General features: G+C 42.3%; 1 long non-coding RNA gene across 1 annotated transcript; it reads right to left on the bottom strand.

Moving 5' to 3' along the window:
- Window positions 1-13,117: 13,117 nt before the first annotated feature.
- LOC143751719 (uncharacterized) lies at window positions 13,118-14,307 on the bottom strand. The gene is made up of 4 exons (XR_013207289.1): window positions 14,132-14,307; window positions 13,510-13,603; window positions 13,311-13,399; window positions 13,118-13,213 (listed from the first exon to the last, which is right to left on the bottom strand). It is a non-coding gene; the product is annotated as an uncharacterized LOC143751719 (long non-coding RNA).
- Window positions 14,308-15,423: the final 1,116 nt, after the last annotated feature.

The following is a 15,423-nucleotide window of genomic DNA, read 5'->3' as shown; positions in this document are numbered from 1 at the left end:
GAGAAGCTGAAAGACGAAAGTCTAATCCAACAGTTCGTCAAGTGCATGTTGGACGTGAGAATATCAAAGACCCATTCTTTCAAGAGCTTGCAACTGAGATCAAAGACTTACAAACTATAGTGGCAGAGTTAACGGTTAAGTCAAAGGATGATGTAATTGATGAAAAGAAACATAAAAGCCAGCAAGCATCAGAGTTCACTGATGAAAGTTATGAGGTACAAGCTCTGAAGAAAGAAGTGAAAAAACTCAGACAGCAAGTGAACATGATGGCAGTGCAATCGACATCTAAGGTGGAGAAAGAACATTCTTCAGAGGGAAACCAAGCATGTTCAGTGAAGTTCACCTGATCAAAAGTACCCGGATCTTCTAAAAGCTCAGATGATTACTTCTGCTACAGGTGTGGAGGTGATGGGCACATTGCTTCCAAATTCAAAGCTCCTGTAAATGAGAAGAAAGTTATTCAGAAGCTCATTCAATCTCTGCGAAAAGCTAGAGGAAAACAGAGCAATGAGGAGGCTCCTGAAGAGGAACATAACTGTTCTGTGAAAAAAGTGCGGTTCAAGTCAAACCAACAACCAGTATCCCTGAAGGACTAGTGGGACCATGTTCTGTTATTCCGGTGACGGTAAATGGAACGCCTTGTCAAGCTTTGCTGGACAGTGGATCTGCGGTAACCATTATCTTTGAAGAATGGTATAACCAATACCTGGCTGATACTCCAATTCACCCCATTCCTGGACTAGCTGTATGGGGCTTGAGCGATTCCAGTTCCCCATATCGTGGCTATGTGGAAGTAGACCTGCAATTTCCAGAGAAGTTGACAGGAGTGCAACAATCCATCAGTGTGTTGGCTTTAGTGTGTCCAGAGCCTCATGGACCCAAATAGGTTCCATTACTCATCGGTACCAATGCCAGTATGTTCCAGCGGTTAGCCCAGCCTTGTAAAGAGTCAGCTGGAGTAGACATTGTTCGCACAATGCCAGTAAATCTTCAGAAGTCAAAGAAGTTTAAAATGGAAGCCAAAGAAACAGACAAAACCCGAAGATGCTGTGGCTGAAATTCACTGGTCAGGTCCAGGTCCACTCAGTATTCCACCAAGGAGTGAGTGTCAAGCTACATGCAAAGTAAAGGTAATGCAATCCATTGACAAGAGCATCTTAGTTGTTGATCAACCGTCCACTTCCAGTAGTCCTGCTGAGGTTCAAGTAAAGCCTACTAGCATTCCCTCATCAGCGATCCAAGTGAACAAATTTCCTGTGTTACTGAGGAATGTATCGCAGAAAGAAGTTTGTATTCCAGTGGGTTCAGTGGTGGCGCACGGATACACCACTGAAGTTGCGACCACTGTGGAAAAAGACCATTCAGTAAGAGGATCACCGCTAGATCCATGCTTGTTTAATTTTGGAGATTCACTGATTCCAAAATATTGGAAGGACAGATTATCCCAAAAACTGGCGGAGAGAAGGAATGTCTTTTAACTCCATGAATGGGATGTGGGATCTGCTAAAGGAGTGGAACACACCGTTTCGGGAGAGATCCCGTAGGCTTGCACCTGCTGACTTCGATGACATATGCCGTCATCTTCATGAGTTGTTGGCCACTGGAATCATCAAAGAGTCCAGGAGTTCATATGCTTCCCCCATAGTTGTGGCCAGAAAGAAGAATGGGACGGTGCGTATGTGTATCGACTATAGAACCCTAAACACTAGAACCATCCCAGATCAATACACAGTGCCGAGGATTGACGGAGCTTTAGATTGTCTCACGGGCAGCAGGTGGTTCTCCGTTTTAGACCTAAGGAGCGGCTATTATCAGATACAGATGGCTGATGAAGACAAAGACAAGACCGCTTTCATTTTCCCGCTTGGGTTCTATCAGTTTGAAAAGATGCCGCAAGGAATCTCTGGAGCCCCTGCTATGTTCCAGAGATTAATGGAGAATGCCGTAGGGGACATGAATCTGCTGGAAGTACTTGTGTACCTTGACGATCTTATAGTGTTCGGCAAAACACTAGAAGAACATGAAGAACGTCTGCTAAAAGTCCTAGATAGACTTGAAGAAAGTGGATTAAAAGTTTCACTTGACAAGTGTCAGTTCTGTCAACCTCGGGTAAAATACGTGGGGCATATAATTTCTGAGAAGGGTATTGCCACTGATCCAGCAAAGGTTGAAGCTGTGACCAATTGGAAGCACCCCTCTGATTTGAAATCCCTCAGATCGTTCCTGGGATTCTGTGGGTACTACAGGCGCTTCATAGCGAAGTACTCCGCTATAGTCAGACCTCTTACTGAGCTTACCAAGGGATATCCGCCTACCCAGCATGGCAAGAGAGCAGTAAAGAACAAAGGGATGTACTACAAGGAGTCTGAAACTTTTGGGGGCAGGTGGAAGGAAGAATTTGACCAGGCATTCCAGAAAGTCATCCATTGTCTCACTAACGCACCTGTGTTGGCATTTGCTGATTCGACCAGGCCCTACATTCTGCATTTAGATGCCAGCCTGAATGGTTTGGGAGCAGAGTTAAACCAGGAGTACCCAGAAGGCTTAAGGCCAGTAGCATTTGCCAGCCGCAAGCTGAAGGCATCGGAACAGCGTTATTCTGTCCACCAACTTGAGTTTTTAGCACTCACGTGGGCAGTGGTAGACAAGTTTCATGACTACTTGTATGGTGCACGATTTACAGTAAGAACAGACAACAACCCACTTACTGACATACTTACCACTGCAAAACTCAATGCAGCTGGTCACCGATGGTTAGCGGCCCTATCCACATACAACTACAAATGGTATTCAGGCTCTGTGCAAGACATTGAATACTCAACAGTGTGTAGAGCAGTTGGGAGTGTCCCCTGAAGTCATACCTGAATGCTATGCATTTCCCACCAGACTAGACGTTGGTTCCCTTGAGCATTTGAGTTCCCAAAGGTGCAGTGTGTGATTTTTAGCGACATCTAGCGGTTCGGCTGCGAGTTGCACTGAGGGCTCAGCCCACTGCTCACCCCTCCCTTTCGAAGAAGCTACGGTGCCTGAAACTGGACAAACATATCGTCGTCTGAGACAGCAGAGAATAGCCAGAGTAAGCCAAGAGTGTACCACACTCCATTATAAACCACATCATGGATAAAGTTTACAAAGCCATAGTCAGGTGAGGATCAAGGGTCTTAATATATAATATAATAATAGTAATCAGCTGATTGTCTCACAAACGTAACCAGCACATTTCCCCCCACATAGCAAACCCATAATACAGCGAGGGAGAAGAACCACATGAAACTATGCAACTATATGTTGTTTCTAACAGGAAAGTAAAAGTTTAGCTGGCTCAATATGAGCTGTTACTGTGGCTGAGCTGGTTAAAGCGTAAAGCCTTGTTTAAACTCAACGCGTCCGCATGAGCCCAAAGGTGCGTGCGGCAAAAATGGCATGATTGTACAGCGCGCGCGCCTCCGCATCCCCTAGACACCATTTACTACACACAATAGGCTTTCTTTCTCTGATTTTGAAAACTCTTCGCGATCGACTTAAAATGCTTCCAAGATCGACGGGTTGGTGATTCCTGTAACGTTACTGTTTTACGGTCAATGAAAAGAGTACTAATCAGCTGTCTCACGAACGTGCAGCACATTTATCCCCACATAGCAAAGCCATAACACAGCGAGGGAGAAGAACTAAGTTACATGAAACAATCCAACTACATATTTTACACCACTGACAAGGGAAAAGTCACTACTCACGGTGTTTATGGCTAGCTTCTAGCTTTCTGCTGCTTCTCTTTCAAGGTAGTGACGAAACGCGCTCTGTAGCGCTGTTTGTTCGCTGTCGGCTACGGTAGAAACATGACGTCACAATATGTCGACCTTCATAGAAGGGGATTCCCGCGGTTATGTAGATATAAATGTCTCATTCTAAGGTAATAAAAACATTACGGTTTATTAAGTAAGTTCTTTATACACCACTGACAACATAGTTATGGATGTCATATTGCATTTCAGTTAATAGATACTCAAATTTTGTACACATTGCACCTTTAATAAAAGCTCACGAAGAAGACCCTGCTATTTCTCCAGTGAGACATGCTGTGCAAAAAGGGCAGTTTTTTTCATTATCCAGGGACAAAGATCCTGAAGTACACCTTCTACAGAAAGAAGGATCCAAATTTGTAGTAAGGAGAGGACTATTATTCCGGGTGGTACAGAGACAACAACATGAAGAGTGTCTTCAGCTTGTTTTACCGCAGAAGTATCGGTCAATGGTCTTACAGTCCCTGCATAATGAAACTGGACATCTAGGAGTAGATAAGACCACTGCTTTAATAAAATATTGATTCTATTGGCCAAAGATGTCAAATGAAATTGACCAGTATGTGAAGAACTGCGGAAAGTGTATTCTTCGTAAGACACAGCCCCAAAGAGCCGCACCGTTGAAGCAGATCACCAGCAATGGTCCCATGGATCTTGTTTGTATTGATTTCTTGTCCTTGGAGCCTGATTCAAAAGGAGTGTTCAACATCCTTCTAGTTACTGATCACTACACTAGGTACGCTCAAGCCTTTCCGACGAAAGACCAAAAAGCCATGACGGTTGCCAAAGTGTTATGTGAAAGGTATTTTGTTCATTACGGATTACCTGCACGTATACATTCGGATCAGGGACGCGACTTCGAAAGCAAGTTAATCCATGAATTGCTGAAGATGTTGGGGATTCAAAAGTCAAGAACGACTCTATATCATCTTCAGGGGGATCCGCAGCCAGAACGATTCAACAGAACTTTGCTGTCGATACTTGGGACTCTTGACAAGTCTCAGAAGCAAAAGTGGAGTCAGCATGTCAGTCAACTAGTACATGCTTATAATTGTACAAGAAATGACGCAATTGGATATTCCCCCTATGTCCTCATGTTTGGACGAGAAGCAAGACTCCCAAATTGATCTCTGTTTCTCTGTCTCATCTGAAGGCGAAGCAGAAAATTACCAGCAATATGTATCTAAGCTAAGAACAGACCTAAAAAGGGCCTACCAAGTAGCTTCAGATGCTGCAGACAAGAGCCACCAGAAAAACAAAAGATTACATGATGCCAGTTCGAGATCAAATACTTGAAGGAGATCGAGTTCTAATGAGAAATCTAGGAGTCGCAGGAAAGAACAAACTGGGAAACAAATGGAGCTCCTTACCGTATGTGGTTGTCAGTAAGATGCAGAACTTACCTCTCTACCGTGTAAACACTGAGAAAGGTAAGGGAACTGTCAAGACATTGCATAGAAATCATCTTCTGCCTATCGGATACCTGGTGAGAATGCCAAAAGAAACAGAGGAAAAGAAAGTACCCCAGACACCAGTGACGAGGTCCCAGACTCTTCGACAAACTCCTCTTCATGAAGCAGGAACAGCTGATGTACCTGTGGAAGGAAGTTATGCAGAGGATGAGTTATCTTCAGATTGCGAGGATGTTGATTTATACATACCTCTAGAAACCATGGAAGAACTTCATAGCCAACCAGAATCCCAGAATCTGAGATCAGTTCTACAGAAAAAAGGAGTGTCTGTCCCTGTAGTGAGTGAACCATCCAGAGCTGTGACAACAGTGAGGGAAAAGTAAGACAATTTATTAGATTCTGAGCCAAAGAGGATGAGTGATACTCTGGAAAGGGAAAGACAGGATGATGAAACAACGCAAGAAGTTGAAAGACCTAACACTCCAGTGGTAGAAGGGAATAACTTACCTTTTCCTGAAGAACCTGACTGTGAAGAGAATCCAAATGGTTTGGAGCCCGCTCGAGAAATTAGGTCTAAAAAAGAAATAAAGCCAGTAGTAAAACTCAGTTATGATGAGTTGGGTAAATCTACAAACCGCCCAATATATACCATTACCCATGGTATGCCAGTGCACTGCAGTTTTGTTTCAGAGGGTAGGAGAAGTAATTGTAACACTATTTGGTGCCACCCTCCTGCTACTTGCTGTAAATGCAGTAGAGTAGCTGAGAGAAAAAGAATTAAAGACTTGTAAAGTCCCAAAAGTTTGATGAGGACCTCAAACATTTAGAAGGGGGAGGGTGTAGCCCAGTGAGTCTAAAGACACTAAATTACTGTTTGAAAGTAATATGTTTATTTACATCATAATGTGTGTATTTTATTTATTCTGTGCCTTTACAGTGTTTTCATATGTATGTATATAGTTATATATATATATATATATATATATATATATACATAATATTATTTAATGTTAAATGTCTTATTTATGTACTCACGTATCACGCAATGGACGTAAAGGAGGGGCGTGGCGAAGAGTGAAAAAACCCCCAGAAAAATGGGTCGGGAAAGAAAAAAGATTGTAGAGTGTAGAGGCTGAATAATAGGATTTTCACACGATAATCCACGATAAAAAAAGAGAGCGAAACATCCAGTCTTGCGAGCTGAAGCCGACATCATCGTATCGCAGGACACATCGCGTTCTGGAAAACTTCAGGCCTGCAATGTAGGGTGTGTGTGTGAATGAGAGCGTGAATGTGGGCCCAATTAAGTGAGTTTTGATTTAAATTACTGAGTATTTCATTGGGTTTAATACCAATTGAAAGACTGTGTTATTGAGTTGTACATTAATATGTTTCAGGGTGTTTAATACTTGTGAAGATAAGTGTTTGGTTTATTTCAAATAATTGTAAACTATTTATAAGGATTTAATTTGACATTTTATTTCATTTCAAAAGAGTTTATTTTCACATTTGATTACTTGTCACATTTCCTTACTCAATTCATTGGGTTATTTAAATATATAAAAAGACTCATAAGACCAGTATTGGATTCAATAGTCTTTATTGCTGCTGAAGGGAATGGATAATACATGTGATTATTATAGGTAATCATAAGAGTGAAACGAATACTTACCCAGGCCCCAGCTTTAACATAGCGGGTATCATTACTGGGGTTACATATTCTTCTCCAAATGGAACAGCGTAAAATGGAGTTCAAGTTGGAAATGGAGAAACGAAAATTAGAACAGGAGACAGTGTTTTCACAGCAGGTTTTAGAAAAAAGAAAATTAGACCTGCAACAACAGCATCTTGACCTTATGAGAGAAGGTAAGGTAAGAATGTTGAGTGACGGTGATTTACATGAAGTGGTAGAGAGTACTCCGCTTTCTTCTAATTTTAATGTGGCGGCAAATTTGCGGTTGATGCCTTTGTTTGATGAGGAAGATGTAGACACTTTTTTTGTGCGATTTGAACGCCTTGTGGACAAACAAAAATGGCCCGAAATGGAACGCACCTTGATGTTGCAATGTGTTTTGACTGGTAAGGCGAAGAGAGCTTGTTCTGCTTTGAGCTGGACTGATAGTTTAAGAACACACTGCCAAATCAAACGGCTATTTATATTTTGGAGCGGTAGGTGTCTACGCCGGCTGAAGCAGCGGTTTTAGTCGATGAATATGAGTTGATACATAAATCCTGCTTTGCTGTTGGCCGCTTGTAAAATGAACACACTGCAAAAATGTCAACAACCTCGCGTTATGCGAATACGAAATTGGCTGGTAAATTCGATTTGGCCTTAATTTGTAACTATTGTCCTGGTCATGGTCACTGGAAAAAAAGATTGCCCTGTACTTAAAGCAAAAGATCAAAATCACTAACAAGCCTTCGGCATTGGCTGCTGTAGTACCCATGACTGATGTCTTGGGTCCCTCTTGCTTCACGTCAGATGTTGAAGAAATTAACAAAACAGTTCATTCAAATTCAAATTTTTCACCTTTTGTTTCTGATGGTTTTGTATCTCTTCTGCAGGGTGAGAAAATTCCGGTGAAAATTTTGTGAGACACTGGCGCTTCTAATTAGTTTATTTTTGGATCGGTATTGCCTTTCTCAAACGAAACTTTTACTGGTGATTCACTGTTGATTTGTAAAGTAGGTCTGACAAAGATGTCTGTACCTTTACATAAGGTTGTTTTGTTCTCTAATTTAATTCAAGGTGAAGTCGAATTGGGGGTGAGACCAGCTCTACCAGTGGAAGGAATTTCAGTGATTCTGGGGAACAATCTGGCAGGGGGTGGGTTTGGAGTGATGACTTACCTTTACCTTTTACCCTTACCTTTGATTGTTCATCTAAACCTGTTTCTACTGAGGATGTTGATGAGAGTGTGCAGAGTTTACCTGATGTTTTTTTCAGCATGTGTGGTTACGCGTGCTGCCAGTCAAGCAGTTGCCACTACAAAAAGTGTAGAACCGTCTTTGGCGGAGGAAGGCATCTCGTGGCATACTATTCTATTCACATACTATTCTCTCTGTGTCTCAGGGTAAGTTGATTAAGGAACAAAAGGCAGATTTCACTCTGAATGTTCTATTTTCACAGGTAATAACTGACAATAGTGCCGCACAGGGGTATTTTGTTCGTGAGGGAATTCTGATAAGAAAATGGACACCGAAAGGCTAAAGCTTTCCTGAAAGAATCTGTTGTTCAAGTAGTAATTCCAATGCCGTTTTGTTAGATGGTATTAAAACTCACTCATGATGACTTATCTGGACATCTTGGAGTGAAGAAGACTTATAATCGCGTTGTCACGGTTTGGGTTTTGTGTGTCTTGTTCTTGTCTGTCATGTGATTCCTGGTTCGTCATGTGATCCTGCCATGTGTCTTGTCATTTGTTAATTGTCTGATCATTGTTCACAGGTGGTCCTTGTCTTGTAATTAGTCTGCGGCTGCGTTCCAAACCGCATACTCAATGAGTAGGTACTTAATTTCATTGAGTACTTACTTAACGAGCACTAAAAGAGTAGGTACTTAATAGCCAAATCTCGTTGAGTATGAATGCGATCCGGACATCATCCGCCATGTTGACGTTATCATTTGACCTATGACGTTATCACAAGCGCAACAATTTAAAAGTAATGAGCAACAGGTGCACCACCGACATCTCACTGCATCAGTACAACCTAACTAGAACAGTTTTTCATCAGCGTTTGAAATGGTTGGCATGTCTGCAATAGTTAGACGAATGTGTGCACAAAGGAGACGTCGGGCTGCTGCTCGGAGATCTCGCCTTTGGAGAAGACTGATGATTTTACACTCAAACAAAGCAAGTATTACTACTTAAAAAAAATAAGATTACCCCAGAATGAATTGCATTACTAGCCCACCCCAACACTTATGCACAATAATGACAAATGCTGACCAGCACTTAATTATATAACATTTTCTTAATTAAAATTATATATTTTGGTAAAACAAGCAAACTGTTGTATTGTCATATGACATAGATGTATGAATACACACTAGACAAATGCAGCTGATGTGAATACATACAATTTCATTCAAGCAATGATTAATGCAAGAATTCATGAAATGAATATTTTATTGAAACATGAATAAATATTTAATATGAAACATGAATAAAAATAAGTAAGTAAATGAATGAATAAAAGATATCATATCATCACAATAAATAAATACATATACAAGTCAATACCACATGAAACATTGCTTTATTTAAGCTTTTTGTTCTAACAAACTATGATGTATTGACAGGCGGTGAACCCCACATCATACTGCCATCTCAACAGAGCTGTTCCCATTCTGCGGCTTTATTTTGATGAAGCAGCTGACCACCGTGCCCACCTTCGCCTGTCTCTGCCGTCCATCAGGTCCCTGATTGCTGCAGTCAGACTGGGATCGGAGCATGGATGGGAACGGGAGATTGAGGTCCTTGTGTTCCTGCACTGGCTGGCCCATGCAGCATCCTACAGGGTGGTGTCGCAGGCCTTCGATATCCCAAAGACCTCTGTGTATAACATTGTGCACAGAGTGAGCAAGGCCATCATGGGAATTTTGAGGAGGGTGATCTGCTTTCCGACCGGAGATGACCTGGAGGCAGTGGGAGCAGGATTTGCACAGCTGTCTGGGTCACCAGCTTTCAGCAGAGCAGTTGGTGCAATAGACGGCTGTCATATCCGTATCAAACCTCCAGCAAATAACTCCCACTGCTACTTCAACAGGAAGCTGTTTCACTCCATCCAACTCCAGGCCATCTCTGATCACCGGGGGAAATTCCTTGATGTGTTTGTGGGGTATCCTGGGTCTGTGCACGATGCCAGGGTGCTGAGGAACAGTCCAGTGTATGCTGGCGGCCTTTATCCACCTGCAGGCAAGTGCATCCTCGGGGATGGAGGCTATCCTTGCCTGAGTGCCCCCATCTGCCTCATCACCCCGTACAGAGAGCCAGTACAGAACCCTGTGCAGGCTCGTTTCAACAGCAAGCACTCCCGTGCCCGCAACATCGTGGAGAGAGCGTTTGGGATGCTGAAGACACGCTGGCGCTGTATCTTCTTCAAGGCCTTGGAGGTGAGCCCTGCCTTCGTGCCTGAGGTTGTTGCGTGCTGCGCTGTGCTTCACAATCTCGCTCTAGCCAACGGGGACATCGTTGAGCCAGAGGATGAGGAAGACCTTGATGACGGCCTCCCTAATCCCCACAACCTTGAAGCAAGAGTGGGAGAACATGCACGGGACAATCTGGCTGCTGCGGTGTCTGCTCCAAACATCCCTGTGCCTGCTCTCCATGAGCACGACTACCTTTAAAACATTTAAGAAAATTAAAATGTTTTACAATTCATTTTGTCAGCATTCCGTTTCTTGCCAAATGTAATTTTATAGGTTTACAATTACATGCAAATATTAGTTAGAGCTTTACTACCTTTGTAGTGTAGTGGGCTAAACCACTGAACTGGTTAGCAGAAGATTGCTGGTCGATCAGCAAGGCTCTTTACTCCAGGTTTGTCCAGGGTCATTCTCCCTGTAATAAATGCATTTAGTCACTTTGGATAAAAACATCTGGCAAATGCATAAATGTGATTGATTTTTGTAAAGCTTTTTTTTTTAAATGGTCTCAGACATAAACGCTCAAAGCTGTTTATTTCATCAAGGTAGAACTATAATACAAAATGCATACATTTACTACAATTTCTATTTGGTGGGTGAAAGGGTTAGTTCACCTCAACATATAAATACAGCCATTATTTATGTGCTTTCATGTAAAGCACCTTCGCCTGTCTCTGCCGTCCATCAGGTCCCTGATTGCTGCAGTCAGACTGGGATCGGAGCATGGATGGGAACGGGAGATTGAGGTCCTTGTGTTCCTGCACTGGCTGGCCCATGCAGCATCCTACAGGGTGGTGTCGCAGGCCTTCGATATCCCAAAGACCTCTGTGTATAACATTGTGCACAGAGTGAGCAAGGGCATCATGGGAATTTTGAGGAGGGTGATCTGCTTTCCGACCGGAGATGACCTGGAGGCAGTGGGAGCAGGATTTGCACAGCTGTCTGGGTCACCAGCTTTCAGCAGAGCAGTAGGTGCAATAGACGGCTGTCATATCCGTATCAAACCTCCAGCAAATAACTCCCACTGCTACTTCAACAGGAAGCTGTTTCACTCCATCCAACTCCAGGCCATCTCTGATCACCGGGGGAAATTCCTTGATGTGTTTGTGGGGTATCCTGGGTCTGTGCACGATGCCAGGGTGCTGAGGAACAGTCCAGTGTATGCTGGCGGCCTTTATCCACCTGCAGGCAAGTGCATCCTCGGGGATGGAGGCTATCCTTGCCTGAGTGCCCCCATCTGCCTCATCACCCCGTACAGAGAGCCTGCTTGCTGGCTCTCTGTCTGGCTAGAGCGAGATTGTGAAGCACAGCGCAGCACGCAACAACCTCAGGCACGAAGGCAGGGCTCACCTCCAAGGCCTTGAAGAAGATACAGCGCCAGCGTGTCTTCAGCATCCCAAACACTCTCTCCACGATGTTGCGGGCACGGGAGTGCTTGCTGTTGAAACGAGCCTGCACAGGGTTCTGTACTGGCTCTCTGTAAAGCTAGATCCCTCTGTTTTTTTGTTGTTTAAATACAAAAGGGAATTTTTGTCAAGTTTGTTCTGCTGGTTTCATACAATATCAGTCAATGGAGCCCAACTTTCAGAAGCTTCCTGGCATTTTGATTATGCTTTTGAAGCTTCTGAAAGTCTATTGAGTGGTATTGTATTAAACCAACAGTACAAACCTGACCAAAATCACCTTTTGTGTTCAGGAAAAAAAAAACAGAGGGATCAAACAACATGAAGGGGAGTAAATAATGACTGAATTATTTGCTTGGGTTCATTAACCCTTTTTTTGCTTGGGTTCACTAACCATAGTTAATGCAAAACTTAAGGTAGTTTGTGTAAACAGTCTCAAGTTCAGCTTAGGTCATGGAGGGCTATTGTCCAACCCTAATTATACACACCTGAATCAATTTAAACCAATTAGTAACTGACTACTTGAAAATTACAGACAGGTGTGCAAGAACTGAACCCTCCATGACCTGCCTTGACAATCCCTGCATGAGCTCTGTGTGCATTTAGAAATCATATAATACACTCCTATAAAACAGTTGTTTTAAAGTTGTTGTTTTTTACATTACACCACACATTCACTAATTATTCATCACTTCATAAATATTTAATTTATGAATTTTATCACAATCTTAAAGTATCAATAAATTCCTAGAAGTCTATAATGTAGGCTACTGTGAATGCCTAGAAATTGTTTGTTTTATATACATAGTATTGTACAAAAATCTTAGGCCACCATTTGTTGTTGTTGCACAGTACTGTGTGTGTATGTATATATATATATATCATTTAATTCATTTTAACCCAATTGTGTAAATGATCATAAGATGTTTTTTGTTAATGAATTTATTTTTTTGCAAGGATTTCAAGGACAGAAAGGAATTTTTCATCCCTTTCTTTTGTTTCTTTATCTCTCCTTTCCTCTCTCTCAATTGCCTCCCGGTGCCATCTCTCTTCTCTTTCTCTTACTTCTCTTTCTTGCCTTTCGTCTTTCTCTCGTCTCTCCCGTTCTCTTCTGTCCTCCTTCTCCTCCATTCCTCTCCACAGTCTCTCCTCCCTCTCAGTTGCTTTCCTCTCTCTCTTCTCTTCTCTCTCCTCCATCTCCTGGATCAGGTCCTCCAGATCTTTCACCCTTTTCCTGGCTCTTGCTGGCTCTGGCCTCACTGAGGATGAAGAGGATGAAGAGGATGAAGAGGCCACAGCAACATCCGGCCCACATGAGGCAACGAGGGCAGGAGGAGTGATGGATGGTCTGCCCCCGATTGGCTCATCCATGGCAGTGTACCACTTCCAGGACGCTGCTGTGGCCCCTCCATCCTCAGTGCTCACCCCTGTCTGCGGACATTTCAGATCCTGCAAAAATGCACAAGCATGATACAAAAGCAGTCATTTTAACATCACAATATTTAATTATTTTATTTCTGTATTAGAAGTAACAAAATTATCTTACTTTGTATTTTTGTTTAAGGTTTTCCCATTTTTTTTTTTACAAATGCCGCCGTCACCCTGCCTTGTAGGTCCTGCTCCACCACAAAAGATCTGCAGCAAATGCAGAGAAATCAAGGATCAAAAAAGTGCTGTAATATCTCTGTTGAGATATACTACAAATAAACAATTAAATAGATTTTTAATTATTTCTGTATACTCACTCAAAGCCTTTGATGGCAGCATTCCGCTTCCCGGTGAAGAGGGCTTCATGAGCCACTCTCCACCGGATAAGCAGATGCGTGTGCTCATCTGTCCCTGTAACATCCAGAGAAGATTTATGTTACCTCTGTGATTTATAAGCTCAATACTACATTTACATGTTGATCATAAATGTTCCACAATTTTTCAACAGTACTTATGGACAAATGAAATAGATTACTTATGTTTAGTTACTTTATGTAAATTTATTAAACATTCGTCTAATGAAAACAGTGTTGACAACAGTGAATTATCTTAAACAATAGTACACATACATAACTCAGAAGTCTATTTCATATCTATTAGACGTAGAAATATGCAATTCTTATATTAGATTTTCTTACCAGATATTAAATAGACATTTAGTAATTGTATTAGAGATGCATACGGTTTAAAATGTATGCAAATCCACTTTGGAGACGTATGTGTCCTTACTGGAGCTCCTCTGTTAGCTAACTTAATAAAATGTGATTTACAGCAAAATCACAAATTTACCATACTATATAGCGTCTTTACACCTTCAACAATTCAACAGTTTACTGTTCAACACATGCGATCATTCGATTTGTAATATCTAATACTCACATTTGAAAACACTCTCGTCCGTCATCATTTGCGTCATGTTCGAGTATGACCTATCCTTCTTCTTCTTTTTTATGACGTATCCTCTCGCGTGGCCTCCTGGGATAGAAGAGTATCCATCGGTTGAGCACTCAAAAATCTGGCCGGAAGCAGTAAGCCATCCGGGAACTTCTCGCCTCCCCTTTATGAATACTGATGTTTCGAACGTACTGCTTCCTTCACGTACTGTTTTCGCCTACTATATAGTAGGAGAGTAGGCATATTGGAACGCACTTAAGTCCGAATCTCGCGATAATTAGTACGTCATCCAGGTAATTCTCGCCTACTCTTTTGGATTCATACATACTTTTTCGCTCGCCTACTCTTTTTCCCATACTAAATAGTAGGGAAGTATGCGGTTTGGAACGCAGCCTGCGTATTTAAGCCCTCATGTTTGCCCTGTGTCTTTGTCTTGGATTGAATGTTATATGTGAATGTTTTGTAGTCTTGTATGTTCCGGCCCTTGTTCTTGTTTCAGGCCTTGCCCTGCCTTTGTTTTGTGTTGATTTATTATTGGTATTAAAGTTTGCGTTTGGGTCCTCACCAGCTCGCCTCCAGTGGATCATTCATAACACGCGTAATGCATAATTTCTTTTGGCCTCGCCTAAAACGTAATGTGTCTAAATATATACGAACGCGTCATACATGTCAGTTGTCAGGCAAGCCTAATCAAAATCCCCGGCCAATTCCTGCTGTGTGTGGACCGTTTAACCACCTAATCATGGACTGTGTTGGACTCTTACCCCGTTCCAAATCTGGTAGTGAATATTTGCTGACCATTATGTGTCAGGTTACGTGGTGTGCTGCTGCCTTTGCGTTACGGTCAATCACAGCAAAATCCGTGATCAAAGCATTGTCTCAATTTATGTCGGTTTTCAGAATACCTAAAATTATACCGTCAGATCGGGGTACTAATTTCACTTTTGGTGTGTTTGAGGAAGTTTTGCGTCAACTTAATATTAAGCATAATATATCCACTGCATATCATCCTCAAAGTCAGGGTGAGTTAGAACGCTTTCACCAGTCACTTAAGTCCTTATTACGTGCTTATTGTACGGAATTGGATCGAGACTGGGAAGAGGGCTTACCTTGGCTTATGTTAGCGGCAAGAGAAGTGACTCAGGAGAGTACTGGGTTCAGCCCGAATTAACTCGTTTTTGGGCATACCGTTCGTGGGCCGTTAGCTATATTGGGAGATGCCTGGGTACCTACTTAACAGCCCAAAAAGTTGACTGAGTATGTTGATGGTTTTGAAA

This window comes from Siphateles boraxobius, unplaced genomic scaffold, assembly GCF_051911475.1.
Source record: "Siphateles boraxobius isolate OS27281-9 unplaced genomic scaffold, OSU_SipBor_1 26, whole genome shotgun sequence".
Taxonomy (NCBI): domain Eukaryota; kingdom Metazoa; phylum Chordata; class Actinopteri; order Cypriniformes; family Leuciscidae; genus Siphateles; species Siphateles boraxobius.
The sequence above is the reverse complement of the archived record's forward strand: the minus strand, read 5'-3'. Positions and strand labels throughout refer to the sequence as shown.